The following is a 23,474-nucleotide window of genomic DNA, read 5'->3' on the forward strand; positions in this document are numbered from 1 at the left end:
ATTGTTCAGCTATTTGAAAAATTCAACACTTTCCATATTTGCTTATTGCTTGGGTATCTTAATTACTGTTTCCTTAATGAACTGTTACTATTGAGAGCAAGGTTGAATCCTGTAATCTAAGTCTCTTCTGTACATTTTTCAAACTTTTTCTGCTACAAAACACTTTATCATTGAAGTCTTGACTGAAAGTATACAGCTATGGCAGTGTGTTGGCTGCAGACATGGACACGAATAGAAAAAAACCCACTAACATGGTGTTCGTTGTTCGTTGCCGCCGCCGAACACAAACAGCCAAATGGAAACAAATATGTCCCATTAATGAATGTGTTCGGTGTTCATTGTTCATCGGTGACAAAGCAGCCCCCGTTAGACTTGGAGAGCCCATATTCACAGGGAGTGTTCAGCAGGCTCCCCTCCAGCAATCACCCAAGTTTGGTAAAGATTGCAAGGCGGATCTTGGAGTTATACATTCCTAAATCTGATGCCCCCAGGAAACTCCCATTTGACACAATGGGTGCCACCAATTGTACAAGCGGTGGACTTAAGGGGGTGGGGGCTTTGGCCGCTCGCCAACAGCACCCCCCCATGTGCTCGCCCACCAGGCCTAACTTGTTATTCCTGGCGGAGGCCGGAAAATGGGTGATGAGTGCGGCTGCCAGGCCTGGCAGGCTAGGGGAGGTAGTGCGGGGCCATCTCCACTGGAAGGGGCGGGGGGTATGGCTGCCGGCCGGCAGCACCCCCCATGTGCTTGCCCGCCAGGCCTCCTGAAGGGTACCTTCCAGAAGGTATAAAAGGTGGGTGATGTCGTTGGCCACCACAGACCAAAATGACCCAGCCACAATCAGTGAAGAAATTCCTCCAGCAAGACAAGTTGCTGTATGTGGAGGCTTCGTACACACAAAGACACAACCTGGTGGGTCAGACACTGACGTACGTTCACCAGATGGGGTACTTGACGGCATTGGGTCTGATGGTGTTGTCCGCACCTCACATGGTGTAGAGTCTGGACAAAACACACCAGCTGGATATGCATGGAGCATTGGACGCCCCTCCAGTGTTGAAGCAGAGGCTGCCTCTAAGATGACCCACCATCCTGCCTTTGCGGAAAGGATGACGTTGCAGGACCCATTCCCCCTTCCTCTGTGGGAACAGCAGGTACCATTGATTGGGGCCACCGTGCAGGACAACTGCATGTGCCACAGTTCTTGAGCTGCTCTTGGTGCCCGAACCCATCATTTGTGGACATAAACCACCTTCCTGCCTTCACGGAAAGGACGTGAGTCATGGCGGGACCCATTCCCTCCAGTCAGAGGGGAGAGCCGGTGGCATGGACAGGGGGCACTGTGTTATACTACCATCTGCACAACAGCAGCTGAGCTGGACCTGTTCTTGAGAAGCGGCAGCAGCAGACACCAACCACCTTCCCGCTTTCATGGAAAGGAGGGGACAGGGTGGAACAAGTCTTTGGGAAGGGTTGTGGCAGTTCCTGAGAGGGAGAGGAGGAAAGAGGGAAGATGAGGTGTTCAGGGAGAGGGGGACCAAGGGGTTCCGGCCACAGTAAGGACCCAGACCCGGAAGACCCGTTGACAGGAACGGGTGGACCCCGATCCAACAGCGGCTACTGACATGACCCACCTTCCTGCCTTCACGGAAAGGATAGGGCAGGGCAAGTATTTGGGAAGGGTCGTGGCAGTACCTGAGGAAGAGGTATGAACCAGGAACTGGAAAGCTCCCAAGCATTGTGAGTCCTCATCAATGGAACCCACAGACGTTCTCTGTGGCGGCAGCTAATATCACCCACCTTCCTGTGTGAGTGGAAAGGATGGGATGGACGGGACAGGAGAGATAGTTGGGAGGGGTCAGGGCGGTCCCTGAGAGGGAGAAGAAGAAATAGGGCTGCGGCAGCAGCTGCCATCACCCACCTTCCTGCCTTTGCGGAATTGATGGGAGTTGTGGGACACATTCCCCCCCGGCTCAAAGGGGGTCAGTCAGTCCCATTGACAGGGGAGCCACCATGCTGTGCAACCGTGCTGTACCACTACGCTGTACAATCATATGTGCAATCGCAGCTGAGGTGTCCCTCATGACCAAGGAGGCAGCAGTAACATGGTAGTCCCTCATGAAGAGGTGGCTGACATGACCCACCATCCTGCCTTCGTGGAAAAGAGGGGATGGGCAGGACAGGAGAGGTCGTTTGGAAGGGTCGGAGTGGTTCCACAGAGGGACAGGTAGAAAGAGGGACCAGCAGCCCCGAGAACTGAGGGGGGACAAAGCAGTTCCACACCACTACGAGACACCTCACCTGAGCAGGCAGTACGAGCACTACTCATAATAGTTTGGGCGGCATCACCAAACACCAGACACCTTCCTGCCTTTGCGGAAAGAATGGGATGAGCTGGACAGCAGAGGTCGCCAAAGGGTTTGTAGAAGGAGAAATGGGGACCGTGTGAGTGATTATGAAATGTGCAGACATGAACCACCTTCCTGCCTTTGCAGAAAGGATGGGAGAGAAAGGACAGGAGAGGTTGCTAGGAACGGTAAGAGTGGAAGCAGCCCCGAGAACTAAGTGGGGCTAGTGCGGTTACCCACCACTCAGACACCAAACCTGAACAGGTACTACTCACTACTAAGAGCCTTTGCGGAAAGGACAGTAGTCGAGGGACCCATTCCCCCCTGCTCAGAGGGCACAGTGGTTGCAATGGATCGGGGCACCGTGCAGTTCAACTACATGTGGAACAGATCCTGAGCCGCTGCACAAATGCCCAAAGGAGGCTGCCACCAGCATCACCCATCTTCCTGCCTTCACAGAAAAGAGGGGATGGGGAGGACAGGAGGGGTCGTAGGGAAGGGTTGGAGTGGTTCCATCCGGAGAGGGAGAGGTAGAAAGAGTGATGTGGAACTTTTCAGGGAGAGGAGGACAAAGGGTTACCCAGCCAAACAGCAAGGATCGAGAAGACCCAAACCTGTGAGAGCCCTCAGCCAAGAAACCCACTGAGCTTGCCTCTGGACCTTTGCAGCCCCGGGATCGGAGGGAGGCGAGAGTGTGACTCCAACACTCCAAGATACCTGACCACTCAGGCACTAATAATTATCTAGATGAGCCCTCAGCAGAGGTGCCCCCTCAGCTTGGCCCCTGGCCTGGGAAGCTGTGGTGGTACAAATGCCCGTGTCTTGATATGTCTTCCGGAGCCCTCAACCTCACTGTTCTAAATGACACTGTCCCTGACCCTGAGGGAACAACCTCCACAGGGGCAGCCTACCTGACCGTGCTGCTCCCACCTGACCCAAATGTGTCAGCCCTCATTCGAGATACCTGCTGGACTTGACAGGCAAAGGTGCATGGCAACAGCATGGAGAACCAAGGGGCAAGATGTTTTAGTAGCCTGCGAAAACCCATGCCCTCCACGATGGATAGGGGCAAGCCCTGTAGGGCAATCGTCTCTGCCAAGACATGAAGGCCCGCCTCCTGAGCCCTCAACCTCGCCGTTCTAAGCGGTGCTATCCCAGACCCCAAGAGAACAATCTGTGCGAGCGCGGCCTGCCTGAGCGCTTCGCTCCCACCAGCAGCACCCTCAGGGCAAGGATTCTTGCTTGGGGTGGATTCTGGTGACCCTCCCACTGATCCCTGCTCAGAAGAGCTGGTAGCCCTCTTTCTCCCCCCAACGGATGTTTTGCTGGGTGAGGACAGAGACCACAGGCTCTGGTGGTGCCTTTTCAGGTGCCTAGTCAGGACTATCAACGACAGGTGCTTCGGGTTATTGCCCCTGCGCACAAGGACATCACAGGCACGGCAACGCACCAGACAGGGGTCATTAGGAAGGGCCCAAAAGTGCCTCCATACAGAGGCATTGAAACGTGGATCACTAACTGTCCCAGGGGAAGGAGGATGAATGGTTACAGGTTGCGCTGCAGAGCTGGCCACGGACAACGGAGTGAGGGGTAGACTGCAGGCAGGGACACCTCCAAGAGTTTGGGATGGGGACGAGAGGGATGTTTCATAAAACACAAACCATTCCTCCAGGGATCCCTCACCCACCTCCTCCTCAAAATGTTGAGAGAGATCGTCTACCCCCAGCGGAAAAACCTCTTTGGCCTCCTCCACAGTTCCCACAGGTGAATCTGGGGGAGTGGGAGTACTCTCTGCTGCCCCCAAGCCACACCCAGTACTGCTTGCCATGAGGAAACCAGGAGGACTAACTTTGCACTTCCCCCCATGACCACCCATGGCCACCACAACATGAAGACTCATTTCGCACAAACTAGAATTAAGGAGGACAGAAAAGGAGAGAACACTGTGTGCCCTCAGCCGAGGTGCCCACCACAGAGCTTGGCCCCAGGGCTGGGCAGCAGCCCTGGAACTGGAGGCTGAGGCTATAGCCCTAGCCCAGCACACCCACAAGCCTGACCACAAGATCAGGCACTGATATTAATAATAATGATAATCAGGGTGAGCCCTAAGCTGAGGTGCCCACAGAGCTTGGCCCCAGAGCCTGGCAGCAGCCCTGGAACCAGAGCCTGACGCTACAGCCCTAGCCCAGCACACCCAGAAGCCTGACCACCATATCAGGCACTGATAATAATAATAAAAATAATCAATGTCAACCCTCAGCCGAGGTGCCCACTGAGCTTGGCCCCAGGGCCTGGCAGCAGCCCTGGAAACGGAGACTGAGGCTAGAGCCCTAGCCCAGCACACCAAGAAGCCTGACCACAAGATCAGGCACTGAAATGGATATTAATAATAATCAGTGTGAGCCCTCAGCTGAGGTGCCCACAGAGCTTGGCACCAGAGCCTGGCAGCAGCCCTGGAACCAGAGGCTAGGGCTAGAGCCCTAGCCCAGCACACCCAGAAGCCTGACCACCAGATCAGGCACTGAAATGGATATTAATAATAATCAGTGTGAGCCCTCAGCTGAGGTGCCCACAGAGCTTGGCACCAGAGCCTGGCAGCAGCCCTGGAACCAGAGGCTAGGGCTAGAGCCCTAGCCCAGCACACCCAGAAGCCTGACCACCAGATCAGGCACTGATATTGATGATAATAATAATCAAGGCGAGCCCTCAGCCGAGGTGCCCACTGAGCTTGGCCCCAGGGCCTGGCAGCAGCCCTGGAACCAGAGGGGATAGATTTCTATCCCACCCACCACACACAGAAAAAATCCCAGCTCCAATGCACTCTCCCTGTCTCTCTCCCAAAAGGCTATCAACAGCTCTGTCCCACTCCACTGCCTGCTGAAAGTGAAAGCCAGAACTGGGAGCGCAGTGCCCTTTTATAAGCAGAGGTCTCACTGAGAAAAGCAGGAGGTCTGTGGTTGGCAGTTAAAACTGCCTAACGGGGTTTGCAGGGACGAGATTGGAGTTCCCATGGCCACAGAACACCCCCCCTCCCTCCCCCCTGGTGTCTGCTTCCATGTTACCAATTGTAACCAATTTGCAGCTCCACACTTGGAAGGAAGACCTGCCCATCAAGCTAAGTTGAGCTTTGATTGGGGTGTCCAGGGTGACAGAGGGAGTGCAGATAGAGTTCAGGCAGTCCCTCCCTCCATTGCCGAGGCAATTGATTGAAGGCGCCTCTCTGGCTCCCCGAACAGCGGCCAAGCGCAACGAATGAGGCTTGCGATGACCACCTATTTGTCTGGAATGGTGCCTCACGAACGGCCCATTCGCTTACAGACGAGTGGGATGTTTGTGGGTTTTTCCCGTTCATAATGCTGTTTGTGCCCATGTGTAGTTGGCTGCAGTGCTGGTTAGATTCCAGTTATGCCTTTAATGTAATTTAAATGACGCAATATAAACTTTAACATTCCCATTTCACCAGATCTAACTACTCAAAGTTACTCAAACTGTTTTTTGCACAATAAGCAGAGCAAACGTACAAAAATGATAAGAAACTAGGGTGAGCTTCTGCCACACTGCCTCAGACCTTTACTTCAAAGATTACTGAAATGATCTTCTGGCCATTTTCTTCATTATTGTGCCTTTCTTTCCTTTGTGCCTCAGGAGTTGAGGATTTTTTATACAAAACTTGAGTTACTTACAGATTCCTCAAGATCTTGATGTGAAACTGGATACTCGAGACACTAAAGTTAATTCCAGCATTGTTGGAGGCGACCTTTATTTATTTAGCGGTGATAGAAAACTCCAAGCAGTTCAGAGCGTAATCCATCACTGCAGTTGTCACAGTAGAGTTCCTTACACCCGCATCCCTGCGCAGACACACCTCAAGTCCTTTCTGTGGTCCATAAATTCTCTACCAATTCAAGGAGAGAGAGCACACACATTCCTCCCTCCAAACTACCAACCAGTTCCTCCTTGAACAGAATGTTGTGAAGCAGTGGCAGCTGGAAGCTATCCCACGAGGGACCAAAACACAGTATTCGCTAGTACATGGGCAGCCACCACAGGCAGCAGATGCCTCCTTGTTTTTAGAGTTCAGGTCTCTCTTACCACTGAGCCACCTGTGCAACATATTTAGCATACAACAATGATTTCTGCTGCCACTTGAGCATAATGCCATGAAATAAATCCTGCCAGAAAAGGAAAAAAAAACTTTGGCATGACCTAAGCTCTTTAAAAAAATCATGTCCTGTTTTGTCTTTCCCCTTCCTTTTTGGAGAGGATCTATCTTTGGCCTCCCCTTCTCTCTCTATTTCCTTTAAAACACACAAACACGCTTTGGATAATTACTGCTAGTACTAAGCTCTTGCACGAAGCTGCCACTGTTGGAAGGAGTCAGGGCTTCTAACTTACTTGCTGCAAAAGCGGCACAAGGCATACCTGGAGACTGAGGACCATTGAGCTTCCTAACATGACTTTGCAAAATACATGATGAAGTTCCTGTATTCCACCATAAAATACACACTCACTTACTTGGCAATAAGTTCCACTGAACTCCGTTCTCATTGCTTCTTTGTACACAGAATTGGATGGTTGATTTGGCAGGACTTAGCGCTCTTGTTCTGTACGTGAACCTGACTTGGTTCTTTAGAAACATCTGTACTTTTTTTAACACACACATTAAATGTTGTGAAAAAAATTACCATTTCCATGCCTTTGCTCTCAACTTCCCAAAGTCAGAATCAATCAAGAGAACCTCTCACCTCAAACTTTCTGTTGTGGCTGTAATCGTCTTTGAATATCAGAAGAGAAGACTCAGGGTTTTCTGCTCCTCAAATTATACTTCCAAGGCTGTTCCCTCTCCCTCTTTAGTTTAAAAATGAGGTTGATAATGATAATGTTCCTCCCATAGAGAATCTCCTACTTTTTAACGATACCCATAGTTTCCCCTTTACATAAATGACTAAATCCTCACAGAATCTCTGTCTTGATTAGCACTCCTGCTAGTAAAATTTCACATACTAAATCAGCACCAGCTGTAGCAAGAAAGAATGAAAAGGCAAGTGTAAATGTTCCATATGCCCTACCAAATTGGCATCTGTGTCAGTAACCCCACGTTCCTTGAACAATTGTGTACATACATTCTCCTCAGTGTGGTCGCTCACAGGATTTTGCAAGTGAAATTCCTCTCTGGAGCTATACCACCGAGATGTTAAACCTAAAAGCAGCAAAAGGGCATACATTTCCTGTCCTAAATCGAAACTGTGTGGAGCCAAATTAAATGGAATTATCTGGAGTTTACTGTACCTTTTTCATTCCGACAGCCGTTCAGTGTGTAACACATCACCAGCACGATCTCACAAGACTGTTCATTGAGAGTTATTTTGGAACCGTAAGGAAAAGGCATCTTATTTGATTTCCAAAGCTACATTTGTAAAACATAGTAAGATCAGCCCCAAATCAAACATTCAGAAATGCTAAGCATGAGATTCACAACAGCTCTGCTTTCACACTTCGTAACTGTTGGAATGTTGAGAAAAAAGTCAGAGTTTATATTTATTTATTTATTATTTTATTTATTTGTATGTTCAGTTTCTAGCCCACCCTCCCCACAAGCAGGCTCAGGGTGGGTTACAACAATATTAAATATACATAAATACAATAAAATCTCATTATAAAAAACAATCTATACATCTAAAACCCAATTCAAAGTATCAAACAATGAATGGTACCCAACAAACACACCTACAACATTGTAGCTGTGACTGTGGTTTTCCACAGTCTCAGGTACTCCACATCACCTATTACCTGATATTTTTTATCTGGAGATGCTGGGAATTGAACCAGGGACCTTCTGTATGCCAAGCAGATGCTGTGCCATTGAGCCATGCCCCCTCCCCAACAACTGAACATTGTCTTCAGATATACTTTGGAATTGAAGTTTCCTCCTCTTTCTCCTCATACAGCACAAACCCTCAGTCCCAACTCCCACCCTCACAACCCATTTGACAGACAAACTGAACGTTTACTTGGTACTCCATTTTGCCCTTCCTCTCTTAGTGATTGTCTTCCCTTTTTGTTCTATGTTTTAAAATATAGCAAAAATTGTCAATTGCATGTTCATTCACCATCTTATTTGTAAAAAATCCACAAGTTTTTAAAAAGTTAAAGCCTGTCAGGGGAGGAGTACAGTAGTGACATCACAGAGCTCAGCCAGTCAGAACGCCCCAGGGCTGGCTGTTGTGGAAGCTGGTTTTCACTACTGTCTATCCTTGAAGGAAAAGCTATGCCCATGTTAAGACTGAAGTTAGCTCGCTTTCATAATGGGTTCACTGGGGTGGAAGTGTTAGTGTACCCTATCAACTTTAGGGCAATTCTGCACGGCCCAGCATTGTGCTATACTTGCACAATGAGGGCATCTTCCTGGAGTTATTTCTGATGTCATCGCGTCTCGATGCTGCTCTCGAGGCACAATGAGGTCAGAAATTGCGCCAGGAAGATGCCCTCATTGCGTGTGTATAGTGTTATGCTGGGACGTGTGGGATCGCCCTTCGTTTGGCCAGTGTGGTCAAGTGTGTGTGTGTGTGGGGGGGGAGTGATCTAGGTCCTATTTGTTCAAAACATTTTAAAGCTGTCTTAGGGTCCCTAAGGTGACAAACAATAAAAAAAATAAGAAATCCTAAAAATGCACATAACTATTAAAAAACAAAACACATAAACCCATAACACATTAATGGGAAGGAGGGTCAGTGAGATTCGGTGAGGGAGCACCAAACAAGTAGAGAAGTCTTCACCTGCTGGTGAAACACAGTTCTAGAAAAGGACAGAAAAATCTCTCCGGGGAGGGAATGCTACCATTCTGGTGCCTGTGCCAACTTTCCCAGATCTTAATCCAAATGCACACGACCTCTAGACAGGGGGACATGTTCAGCTCAATAGGACACAATGGAAATGTGCCATGAGATTGCACCAAGTATGACCGAGGTTATCAGGCCAAACAGGATCATCTTAGGACTGCAAACTCTAAATGGTGAAAATTATCAATCCAGGCACTTGACTGTCAAAAAGATCAAAAGAAACTAACACACATGACTCCAACCCTTCAAAACTGCAAGATGGCTTCAGAAATCATGAAATGTGGAAATATAATGGATGTGGAATTTTTTTTTACAATTTATCTTTTGGTTATATAGCCTCACAAACCCATATTCCTCATAATTATGAAGCCACAGCCCATTGCAACGGAGACGTAGGATATAGACATTTTAATAAAAGAACAAAATATAAGCTCCCATACACTCAATGTAATATGTTCAGAACTACCACTTTTCTCATTAAAGGCTATCAAAGAGGAGAGGCTTAAATGTTCAAGGCAGTCATGTGATTGCTGCATTGTAGCCAAGGATACATGGTGGATGTGCACCAGGGGGACATGTGTCACTTGCATCTCCCTGGCATATCTGCTCCATATATTTCTGACTGTTTGGCAATGTACAAACTTCATGGTGTGCACTGCACAAAACAAAGTATGCACAGTAAACATGCTTGTCACAAACAGTGTGACTAGACCCTTATTTATCTATGTGGACATCCATGTATTTTACCAACAGTAGGGTTTATAATGGGACCACATACATCCTTTGGATCATGTATCTTGCTTGCTCACAACTACTTCGCATTGTACACAAAGCAAATGCAGTAATCTAACTTCTTAGAAGTCTTGTATCCAGGTGGCTTCCAGTTCTATTGAACTTCTAATAGCCATTTGAATACACAAAGCCTGTGCATTTAAGGGGAGGAACTCTCTTGAGCATAGATGACAATCAACAAAAATACGTTCACATAAACGTTTTTGTTCAAAATGTATGGATACAATTGAAGTTTATAAATACAATTATAATAAATGTTAAAAAGGCCTTGTCCTCATAACTTTATTATTTTTATAGCTCTCTCTCTCTTTCTCTCTCTCTCTCTTTGCATTCTTTCTGTTTCTTCTTTTGTTTCTCACTCTAATGGGAGATTGGAAATTTAGATAATCAAATAGAGGTTTTCCTTGTGCAAGGACACAGACTCATTTCAATATGCAAAGAGGTACGAAGTATATTAGTCCACTATGTTGCATGGTTTAGGATGCAATTAAGATACTGATAATTGTGACCATTTCTGGAGTTAAAGGCCAGCTTCCAGGAATTTTGCAAATCAAAATAGCAAAGGGACCAGAAACATCTATTAAGGGACAAATCCAGAGTGGAGTATATCTTTAAAATCCCTCCTGTTGTACTTGGCCTTGACCAACTCAAATTTTTCCAAATGACTTGGGTGCATTTTGCTCCAAGACTTTAGCGGTATTTATCTAATAAGCGCTTTCTGTCTACCAGTGTTTCAATAGCAGTTTCACAGTCATTTTTGGTGTCAAATTGCCCTTCCCTCAGCAGGGATTGTTAAGCCGTTCTGTATTATATTTCCAAAACACTCATGAGCTGGAGTTGGGAGATATAACATTTTCTTTGAAGTTTGTATTTCAGAACTCACTGGGATGCAAACGAGCCCCAATTCCTCGGTAGTTAAACAATTCTGGCACACAGGGACTAGGGCTGAATATTGTACCAAATTTTCTAATTACATCCTTGTGATATTTACTACATGATGTTAGGTGAAAACAGATCCTAATCACTATAAAGCTTCTCATTGAAACAGGGGATCTGGGCTTTGAAATAGTCTATCTGTTATCTCAAATTTTGCATGGAGAATGCTACTAGACGAATACAATGGTGAACGCTTTGCAGTATTTCAAGACTGCTTGTCCGGACCATCCACTCTTTTCAGAGGACATCAGGGGGTTCAATCCACTCCAGTGTAAACCCATAAGCACTGGATGGGAATGGTGCAAGTACATGGATTGTGCGGGATATCATTCTAGTGGATTGCAGTTCAAACCTGCATATGTTAAGAACACATTTTTCTTTGGTGCTGAACACCCATCCCTAATTTTGAATGCTTACAATGATAGTGTCTTTTAATCAGTCTTTCTAGCTCACATGTATGTAAAATAAAATCAAGGTATATTACATGAGCCCAGCAAGAAAGGTGGGCCATTCATTCATCCATGCATTCATTGCAGGCATAAATCTCTGTAACAGTGCTGAATACTTATCAAATCTGAGGATTTTCAGCTTCACAAAATCACGGGTTGGAGTTGACACTATGGGATTTTGAACTTTCTCCCTTTGTCAAAACATTTTATTATTCAATGCAAATAACAAGCATGATTGAAAGGAGACATGGCCAACTTGGACCTACTGATGTACTATCCACCCCCATGACAGAAATACCAACTTATGTGCCATAAAACAGTGTTCTTAAAAATATATATATATATGGATGGGAAAAGCTTCAAAAGTTTTAGAATACTTTTTTGCATGTAGAAATAAGAAGACTTAACAATAAAACGCTACTCCGTAAGTACCTTTTTTAAAAACCCAAATTCTAACAGTCATTTCAGACTCACCAGCAATATTAATAGCCAGATGCAAATTCTTATCATCATTACTGGATTAAAGACACTGTCATTTTTATGGTAAACACAGATGTTATTGTGCAGCTATTGCAGAAATCAGCCCAGATACATAGTTCTTCCTTCCCACTCCACAACAGTCTGTAGATTTTAATACCTTGATGTTCCAATGCTCTGAGTTTCCTCACTTGTCATACCATCTCAGTAACCAATAATGTAGGCTGCAGAATGCCAAACGTGACTCAAGTCAAGTTCAGTCACAACTTATGGAGGGGGACCTGGATGTGTGGCAGCCATGTTTGGTTGCTGCCACATATTTGCCATAACATCTAGCTTGGCCTGGATTTATTCGGTAAAGTAACAGGTTTGGGTTAGCCTTTACATCCACAGCACACAGATTTTTCAGAGATAAGTCACATCTAAAAAGCAGTCAATGAACTGAAGGGTGGAAACCAAAAGGAGTTGAAACTTTGAGCCATTGGCAATGCACTGGGCCAGAGGAATCACCAAAGCTTTCATCATGCCTGTGGCATTGCTGAGTGGGCCCAGATTTATGCAGTCACAGCCTACTTGCCTGCTTCCACAACTACTCATTCTGCCTCTGCCATTTCACTTGGCAGACAGAGTCAGAAGTGAGTTGAGAAAGAAGAATTGCGGAGGTGGCCACTGTGTTTCTCCAGCGTGGCAGCCATTTTGTCTGATCTTGCCAATGAGTCCAGAACAAATCATAAGATAGCTAAAGGCACCATGAAGAAATATGCAAGCTATAGCTTGATCACAAATTCAACCTTGAAAACTATCAAGGCTAAATACTGAGGAAGAAAAAGTTCTAGAGACTCTAAGTGCCCTTTAAACGGAAATACTTCTTTATATTTACTTCCTCTTTCTCTTCTCTGATGCTGACTTGCTCTTTATGTCTTTCCCTTTCTTTGCTAACAGTTTCTCATTAGGTCTTGGTGAGAATGTTGTGGATTAGGTAAGTTGTTTATATTGTATACATTTGAAGGGGGGAAGGGAGACCTTAAAAGTTGCCAGTAATAAAAACAACAAAAAGAATCCCTGTCCAACAGCTCCGTACTTGAATACTCTGAAAAGACTCCCAGACAACCTACTTCAGACAGAAGGATGAAGCCCACAGGGAAATAGGATGCTAAGTACTCTTTATAGACACTCAGAGAGAAGTGGAAAAATAAAGATATAACACTCTGAAGTTTTGAGAAGTACATCCTCAGTCACAGGCTTTTTAGGTGAGAACAGCCAGAGGACAGAGCTCAAAAAGAGTGTAAGATTCTCTTTGGAGGATTAATCACTGTTTTGGTTGTTACCTTTTGTTAGAACCATGACACCCAGTAACCTTGTTGCCCAAGACAACAGATGTCCTTTTGTGCTTCTGTTTTACAAGGAAAATGTTAGTTTTCTCCTTAAACATGCACATTAGAGTAAAATATATATACATTTAAAAACATGAACAAGCCATATATCTAGTAGGGTAACCAATGTAAGATAGTGATAGGCAGTTTATAAATTTGATTACAGAAAATCTTCTTTTAAAATGTCATTTTGCTGTCCTTTCCCCCATTTTTCTGGAGAAGTGTATCCCCTTTCACATTTTTTTTTAAAAAAAAGAGCCTTAAGTGCATGTTATGAAAAATAACAAAGAATAGCTGAGAACTCAGAAAGTGAATGGCACTTCAGATGAAGTTTAGCAAATTAAGTCATTGACCTGCAGAGGAGATTAATACCAAACAAGGTGCCCCTTCTTCTGAAGTAATGAATATTCTTCAAACAGCAAGGGAGCACTGACTGCTGTTTGATGCTGATGACATTGAAAATTTAGGAGAAGAGAAATTCCATCATTTTTCATTTGTATGCAAATGTGCCTGTTCCAGAAATTAACCCCTGAACCCCATGTCAGTTTTCATCTGGAGGAATTCTCTTTTGGTAGCACCACACAGAGCCGCCTTGTTGCTAGACTGGGGTCATTGGGGCTTCCCCATGTAAAACAAAACAAAACACATGGGGGGGGGGGGAAAGGAGCAGAGAAGTGGAACTGGGGGGTGGTGAAAAGGCCCATACCATAATGCCATGCTTTGTTTATCCCCACCCCTCACCATTAGTCTGCATGTGGGGAGAAGGGGGGAATAAAAGAGCAATAGGAGCTGAGGCACCTTGTAAAATGCACTCCTTCCAATGCCCAGTCCTGCATTCTAGGATAATTGAAATGCAAAAAGGGGCCGTAGTTCTTTAGGCTCAAACAGCCACCACTAATCACTTCCACTAGTGTTAAGGTGAACCATGGGACAATATACAAATCCTATTGCTCTTCCTTTCAGGCAGGTTTTCAGCTGTTCGAAAAGTCCCTTTGTCTCTTACCACCTTAGACAAATGCCACTATCTGCATGTGAAGGGGAGAGAGGTGATTGAAGGTTTTTTTTTCTTTCCCCTTTTTTAATTGATGTGGATTTAATTATGCTAATTTAGACAGCTGTAAAGCTTTTTTTTTTCCTACAGTCACATAAAGGGACCAGCAAATACAGGTGTCCTTCACTGCAGGCGCTTAATATTTAACCTCAGCGGTTTTGTAAAGGGAAGGCAAATGAGCGGTAATGGTTAACAAGCAGACAGCTTCCTGAAGGCTTAATGAGGGAACTCTTAACATTTAATACTTCCTCATGACAGCCTTAAAGCACCCAGATGGAAACACAAATTAAGGAATTCCCCTCCTAACCCAATCTAATTTATCAGAACCTCCCACATATCCAAGTTGACTCTCTTTCTGCCTTTTCCACACACACAGGCCCAATTCACTTAGCCAGATCAATATGTGAGGATATTGGTACAGTCAACTCAGGCAGAATTCCGTACTTGATTGGGTTATAAGATTACTTATCTTTTGCTTACTATAATTTTGGCAGTTTTCTCTTGTTGCAGATGAGACATAGATTAATGCCATCTCACAATATGACAGTCTCTACACAGATGCACTTGAACCGCATTCTGGTATTATCATGTGACCAACTGACCCTCATTGACAAAGTAACCTATGAGGACAGTGCTGCCATATCTATCACAGTGTATGTCCACCAATTGTTCTCAGAGGCCTTGCTTCACAAGACTGGTCACATAAGGATGAAACAGTTTGAAGAACGTAAAACAAAATCAATATCACTGGGAAATGAAGTGATACTTTGATCCATCTTTGTCCATTTATCCATCTTGAGCAAGTTGCTCAGTTTGAAACCTTAGACTACTCTGAGTGTATCCAATAAACCAACAAGCCCATTTGTTTTGATACATGCTGTTTCAGTAAACGAATGATCCACTCAGTCATCTGTAGCACGAACAAAGAGGCTGGTTAGTAAGATGGCAATGAGATCCACCTTCCCTACCACTAGGAGTGCTGCTATTCTACTTTAGATGTTTTATTCCAGACAAAATAATGCCACACCATAAGCTCCCCACCCCATTTTAAATATTGATTGCTTCTGTCTCTTTCTTGCCATCCTGTTAAACACAGGACATTGTTGTGTTGCCTTTAATCCTTTTGCCACAGGGCATACAGAACTATTAACCTTGAAGAAAATCACAAGCTTCAAAGTTGGCAGCTTATTCACACATAAGCAGAACTAAATCTACTTTCTGTGCTCTACAGAACAAACCTGTCTTTACTGAGTTATCATTTTTTAAACAATACCAGTGCAAAACTAAGGGTGTGTCACAACTACCCATTCCACATAATTGACTCTAACTTGAAAAGCCCATGTTGACAGTTTCACTCTAACTTTCTCCAGCAGACCCAGTTGGCTCCATGGCCCACAGGCCCACAATGGGTTGCAGTGCAGCTAAAGGACCAAATGCCAAGTAATTGGGAACATTTTCTTTGTAGCATGTTTTGTAGCATGTAGCATGTAGCAGCACCTGACTTCCTAGCTGGCTTCATACTAGGTCACCCTGGTTGTTATGGCAGCTGTGAAATTGACAGTGAGTTTTAAGTTGGGTCAAGTTTTGTTGTGTTTTCCCCATTCTGGCTAACTTTTTCTCTCAGATGCCATTTTCTTTGACATACTCTTGATTACAGAGACTGTTCTCTATTATATTTCAGAATAACACAATATCCATATGCAGAGCTTTGGGGGTTAGGGTGATTTTTCATCCCAGTTATGAATCTTGTGTTTTTCCTGTTGTAGAAATGTAAGGGCTAGTCTTACAGCCAACCAAATCCTGGTGTTTAGCCCAGCAATATATCACTTTTCTTTTGCAGATCCAACTTTTTAATAAGATCCCCTGTTCCTTTTTTAAACAGGAACAACCAATATAAAACACACCACGCTGAGAGAGATGTACTGGATTTTAAGAGATTTCAGGAACTGTCTAGGAATTCTTTCTGAGGCTGGAGGCTGAAAGATGCCAAAAACCAAAAAATTGCAGAACCTCAAAGTTTGGTTTCTTGGCCTTAAAAAATCAGCCTGGTACCAAATAAAAAGCAGGGAAGTTACAACATTTATTCAGAATAGTAGGTCCTCATTTCAACTAAAAATGAAATGAAAAGCCAGTTCAAGCTGGGGGTATTTGAAAGTCCAAAGGATATCTTTGCACCTGGAAAAACTATCCACTACATAAGTCTCAAATTACTAGTGATAGATAGATACTGTCAATTTTAAACCCTTGGTGTCGTTCTGCCACAATAATGCTTAACTCATCTACTCTGTGCTGCTTACCTTCCCCAAGGCACTTAACAAACATTAACTAATTAATCCTCACAACACCCTCATGAGGTAGGTAGGTAAGCAATATTATCCCATTAGGTAAGTATTAAGCCCTGTTATCCTACTAGAAAAGCATTAAGGTCTCCTATTTTGCTGGGGATACCGAGGACAACAGGTTAAGTTACTTACCAAAGGTCGCAGAAAGAAGCTGGTAACAGAGAGCTTGGAATAGAACTCCCTTTGCCTTCTGTGGCCTCCAGTCATTCTAGGCTCAATAGAGTTGTTACCTGGAATGTATTGTAATAACGCATGAAGCACAAAATATGAAATTACCCAAAAGAACACTGCTTCTCACTCTTCAGCAATTTCTTCATTGTTGGTAGATGCCATTTTCTGGGGCTGTATAATGCTAGATGTAATGGCTGTTGCTCTGAACACATTAACTCAGATAATCAGTACTAAAAGTACTGACTGGGTACAAAATAAACAGGTCTTGTGACATTTTAAAGATTAACAAAATTTTATTCCAGCATAAGCTTTTGTGGATTAGAGCCAACTTTTGCAGATTCATCTGAAGTAGTAGTCTCTCTACTACACAAAGGCTTCTTCTGAAGTAAAATTTAATTAGTCTTTAAAGTGCCACAAGATTCATGTTTATTTTTTGCTGTGACAAACTCACACAGCTACTGTAGCCTGTATCAGAAACACCCTTTACAACTAAAAGACAGTTATACTTCTTGCACAAACCTTTCAACTTTAGTTATGTCTTATTTACGTTATAGTTTATAGCTGGAAAATAAGGGTATGCTGATTCTGTACTAATGTTGAAGCATCACCACCACCATCCCGCCGCCCCAAACGAGAATTCATAAGTGTGCTCGGAAATGCTTGGTTTGGAAATTTGGAAATTATAACCAACTTTTTCTGCAAGATTTTAAAAAAATCTAAAAGTGTGGTATCTCTACGTGGATACATTAATTTAAATATTCAGGAAGCAAATATTTTGAGGTTACCATTTCCAAAATACTTTAATTGGGTGTCTCTTATCAACTCTCAGTAACAAATTGTACAGTAAGAAAAGTATTAACTATCAGCAGTTCTTTTTCTGGGAAAAGAGGTGGTGGATCTCAGTGGGTTGCCTGCACAAGGGGCAACTCTTGGAGGGATGTGGTGCCCCTAGTACCACATGTGCGTGCACAAAGTGCGTGCATGCTCCCAGGACCAATGATGTCACTTTTGGTCAGCTGGAACAAGGGGGGAGTTTTTAAAAGTTTAAATCACCCTCGGCAAAAATGGTCACATGGCAGGTGGCCCCGCCCCCTGATCTCCAGACAGAGGGGAGTTTAAATCGCCCTCCGTGCCGCTCCAGCAGTGTGGAGGGCAATCTAAACTCCCCTCTGTCTGGAGATCAGGGGGTGGGGCCACCAGCCATGTGACCATTTTCAAGAGGTTCTGGAACTCCGCTCCACCACGTTCCAGCTGAAAAAAAGCCCTGACTATAAATGCTTTTGAACTTAAATTAACTGTTTGCATACAGTTTATGTATTTCTAATACTAGCAATTCATGGACATTAAAATACACATAGATAATTGAGTTTGGCTAGGGGGTTATAGACGTTTGAGTTGTTGTGAAAAAAATCACTGATTTCTCATTTTTTATTTGAAGCTCACCTGGAAACAAGGTAGCCCTACATGGTAATGAAGGCTGGCTACAACTTTCCTTCAGAAAGTGTTCTTAGAGTGCTGTGCCAAAACAGAAAAGACATTTTCCCTACACTTGTGGTGCTGTCCTAAGACGAGTTACATACTTTTATGTCTGTGAGCTTTGACAAGTGAAACTCTGCTTAAGATGGCACTATAGATGGTTTTACCTGGATAAAAGATACGAGGCCGGATCCTGTGTAAGATTTCTAGAAATAGATTTTCCCTCCCCCTGCAGACCTGGGACTCTCCTGTCATGTTGTTCCTGGGGGTCCCCTGTTTTCCAGAAGCAGCATGGGGGAGGGGCAAGGAAATTGAGTTCCACTCACGGAAATCCCTTTCATTAGCAGAAATGTTCTGTAGTATCCAAGCCATAATCTGGAACAGGGTCTCACCAAAAGACTGCAGGATGGAGTAAGAATATTGAAAGGAGGAGAAGGAACCTGTGATACTCTCATACACATATAAGATGATGTTGGTCAGTGAAAAGTCCATGCCAACCCCTTGAATTGGCTTATTTCCACATTCAGATATCAGCTAGAAAAGGGAATTGAGAATTTTATAGAATTAAAAGAGGATATCTGCCCAGCTCATGTAAAATATGAAGATATTTAAATAAGGTTAGTTTATGGAATCTGGTATTTAGAAATCAACAGTGAATATTTTGGGGAGACAATTTTTTGAAAAATAAAATACTCCTAAATTGTTTAATCAGTTATGAACTTTTTAAATAGTGCCCCATTAATTAATTGTTTACACAACCTGTAATATAACCCTTCCACTGCTTTTACTAATGCATGTCACAGTGTAAAATTAAGATGATCACTTTAGACAAAGCGCATGGATTGCACCGCTTTGCATTTCTTTTTTTATGGCTTAATTCTACATTGAACGTCTCTCTCTCTCTCTCTCTCTCTCTCTCTCTCTCTCTCTGTGTGTGTGTGTGTGACAGAGAGAGAGAGAGAGAGAGAGAGAGAATGCATAGCCTTACCACAAAGTCTCTAGCTTTGGTATTAGAAGATCCTGGAAGGCATAACATGATTTTCAGTCTGTTATACTCTTTCAAAGCTGTTCAGCTAACTGAGCTTTTTATCTACAAAGCAACTACAGAGCAATCATTTGTGCTACTCAGTGACTCAAAATTAAAAATAATGTTTCAGTGCAACAGATAATAGTCAACAGTAGTTCTTAATGGAGAGATACATAGATGTGAAATAACAAGGGAACACGGTTTACTCTCATCTAATTAACAAAGATCATTTCGGAAACAAAATCCATGCTGTGTCTTTTCTACAAAATGTAGGGATTAAAAAAAAAAGAACTTCATATTCTTGAGTTTCTAACGTTGACTTTCACAAAGCTTCTCTTTCCGTGTCTAACCTGACCTTTTCCCCAATGGTTTGTCTATAACTTAATAAAACTCTAATTCTTTTGAAATAATGTTCACAGTTAGCATAATTGGTGTTATATAGTTCTAAAGTACATTATGGAATATTCTGTCACTAGACACTAAATTGAAAATTTAAAGAAAATGATAGAAATAGCTGTAAGGGAAAAAGTACCCTTTTAAATCTAATTTGCTATGCACCACAGTAGGGTAATAGATGCAATGAAAGTTCTTTTATTGAGCTCCCATGTCCAAAAGGTATTTAGGTAGCAAAGGATGTTAAGAAGACCCCCTGCACTCATCCTTTAAGTGAAGATAGCAGGAAATAAGGTATATAGGTTTGTGTCCTCCTGTTTTTTATTTCCTCAGGAATACATCTTATGCAAAGGGCACCTTAGGCTACTTAACAGATCACAAAGGGTGCCCTAGACCCCCTCACTGTCGACATGAATAGAACGATCTAAAAGGATGGCAGAAACCATACAGTGAGTTAAATCCTTCAGGTGGGTCTTTTCAAATTCCAGTAGTGAAGAGTAACTGGAGAATTGGTAAGGATTTCACTAGGCCTCAGCAGGTTTGAGATCAAACGCTCCTGTTTAAATTAAAAAAACCCTGTTGGGAAATCTTAAAACCTCTTTGTAATGTAACTTTAAAAAAGTTAATACAAAGAACCCTTCGACTGAAGCCCGTAACGGCAGGAACAAAGAGTATATCAGAAATGATTCCGTTAAGAGTAAGATGACAGATACATTCATTTATTTTTAAGAGCAACCCAGATATATTCCACAAATTCTCCCTACGATTTGCATAGACACACATATGCAGAACTGGAGAGGATGACCCCCATCTTAATCGCTTGCCTTCAGACATCCTACAGATGCACACCCCTCAGTTTTGTACATATGTTTAATATGATTTCCAATTGTCTATAGCTATTTAAGTGAGAAACAGTTATATTCACTCACTGCCTTCAAAACAGCAGTTCTATGTAACTGTGCATTTATTTAGAAATTTCACTGAGTTGTCTAATTAAAAGCGTGACAGTTACCCAACTAAAAGGAGCACAACACACATACACACTTTCAGAATCTCGACTACATTTTCATTTCACAATTAGCATTTTAAATTGATTAGAATTCTATATCTGATCTAGTATATCTTCCATGTGTGGTATTTTTCCAGTTCCCAAAGAAATGCTGGGTGCAGAAAGGTCCACGTCTGTCCATGTGTGTGTGTGCATGTGTGCGCACGCACGTGTGTGTGTGTGTGTGTGTGTGTGAGAGAGAGAGAGAGAGAGAGAGAGAGAGAGAGAGACATCCTGAAAAATCACAGCTGAGTGAGCTCCTAAATTCAGCCTGACACAAAACATTTTTCAACCCAATTAATTAAAAACGATGGGTGCTCATCAGTCAGCTGGCCCAGCTTTCCCCCTTCAACCTTGTGCCAAAGTGTTAGTTGTGCAGTCTGTTTTTTTTAAAAAAAAGAAAAAGGAAAAAAATCTGGACTGAAATTTTGATATTGATTATTATCAGATAACAGACTTTCTTGTAAGTAGCTGACAGATTTAACTCATTGAACTCTGAATACATACGACATGACTTATTTACTTCTGCTGAGGTCCTAAGAACACTTTCCTGCATATAAGCTCCATAAATAGGACTTACAGTGCAATCTTAAGCAAAGTTACTCCAGTCCATTGATTTCAATGGGCTTAGACTGGGGTAACTCTTCTTAGGATTGCACTGTTAGTTCCTAATAGACCTGCTTAGGACTGCTCCCTATTACAATCCTGTCCATCTGCATAGGTACTTCACAGATATCAAGGAGCCTTAAGGATGCAGAACACTGGACAGCACTGAGAGCCAAGCTAGAAGTGACGAATTACACTTGAATGGCAAGTGAACAGACTCACATGTATTTCTCCCTGTTCACTTGTGCTCCACTTGCGCTCCACGCAATTGTGTGGCGCACATGTGAACAGGGAGGAATTTCACTTGCCATTCAAGTGTAATTCATCACTTCTAGCTTGGCTCTGAGATTGTGGGAGGAGGGGGAGTCCAATTGACTTTCGTATTTGAATTGCTTTATTCTAGAAGCATTTATTTCTGCCTAATGATCCCAGTTCAGAGAAAGTCATGCATCAGTCTCATTGAAACACAAGGGATTTGTCACAAATTAACTTTTTAAAGGACCCCTTGATTTTAAAGAGTGTGAGTACCACTAATTTGCTTGGGAATGGGGATCAAGGTGTTTAGGATATAGATGCTCAATGTACAATAGGCTATATAAGGCATGCACATCGAGATAGTTATTTATTTGGATTTACATCCCATCTGTCCCAAGGGAACATGGTGGATCGTAACATATTAGGAAACTACCACCCTTGCTTTATATTAACAGTTTTAATTTGCTTGGAATCACTGTCTGTTTACTTTGATCATTCTTTCAATATGTGTCTATATTAAAACAGTTGGTATTATATATACCATCAGCAGAAAGTGCTTTTTGCTTGCTTCCCTTTCTGCCAATAGCCGCTTACGACTCCTGCAAAATTGCTGGGGTCACGATAGCCCTGTGGACAAACTGTGGTGGTAGAAAAGTGCTATCAGGTAGCAACCTCATAGGGTTTTCAAGGCAAAAGACATTCAGAGGTGGTTAGCCAGTGCCTGCCTGGACTTCCTTGGTGGAGATTGGGCTGGCTTGAGCTATCCAGGTAAGGGCATGGACAAAATTGGGGGGGGGGGGTTAAAGTAAGGAGGAAGAATTGAGGAAGTATAGTGCATAGAAGAGAGAATTCACAGAAGAAGGAAAGGGAGTAATATAATCTGGTTCCTTACTGCTACTCCTCATGCCTTGCAACAGGGCTTGATGCCCCAAATTGGCTTTTCGGTGATCTTTAGAGTCCTGCTGGGGGAAGGGGAAGACATAAAACGATTCACCTCCATAAGCAGATGAAGTTCATGATTGGCACGTTTAAACCCAAATCAGATACAGATAAACAGAAATTCTAAGTTCAGAAATGCTGCCCAAACCTAACAAAATAAAATCTCCCCTTCTTTCTGTCAAGTCCTAAAAGCAAGACTAAGCAAAATATTTTCCGCTGCTTAAATAAACTGCTGAGGCTGGTGCATGAATGAATATAAGTAGAATCTTGTGGGTCAGACTAGCATTCCATCTAGTCTAGCAATGTATTTCATACATCGGCCTGGGAAGACCAAACAAATATGGCATAGAGACAGATGCCTTCCCTAATGCTGCCTTTTAGCACCCGCATTCAGAAGCTTGCTGCCGCTTTTCTGTGGGATGTCCCTTTACTCATCATGGTGAATAGCCCTTGATGGACATCTCTTCCATTAATTTCTCTACCTCTTCTCCCTTTAAAGCCATTTTTACTTGTGGCCAGCACTACATCCACTGCCAGTAAATTCCACAGCTGCCACATTACTACTTTAAAACCTACTGTGATCTCTGGTGTAATGTGTAGTTTGGACCAGAATGACCGTCCAAAGTGGTTGAGATGTTTTAATACATTAGTAGGCTTGCAATATTTAACGGTGCACAAAATTCTTCTGTCTATTCATCTCACACGTTTGCAGTTATTTTGTTTTGCCAACTAGCTATATATGTGCAAGGGCCATGGACATCTTCAGGTAAAGCAACGACTATAACCCTAAATACTCAACACAAAGTCCATCAGAACCATTTACATTTTCTGTAGACCAGCACAGAAACTTCACTTGTACCTACATCAAACATCTCCAGACCCCAAAAACTCCAGAATAAATGCCCTGACCAGTAACACCAGTTTTTGTTATGTTTTCCATTTCTGGGACTA

The sequence above is a fragment of the Eublepharis macularius genome, chromosome 2, assembly GCF_028583425.1.
Source record: "Eublepharis macularius isolate TG4126 chromosome 2, MPM_Emac_v1.0, whole genome shotgun sequence".
Lineage (NCBI taxonomy): Eukaryota > Metazoa > Chordata > Lepidosauria > Squamata > Eublepharidae > Eublepharis > Eublepharis macularius.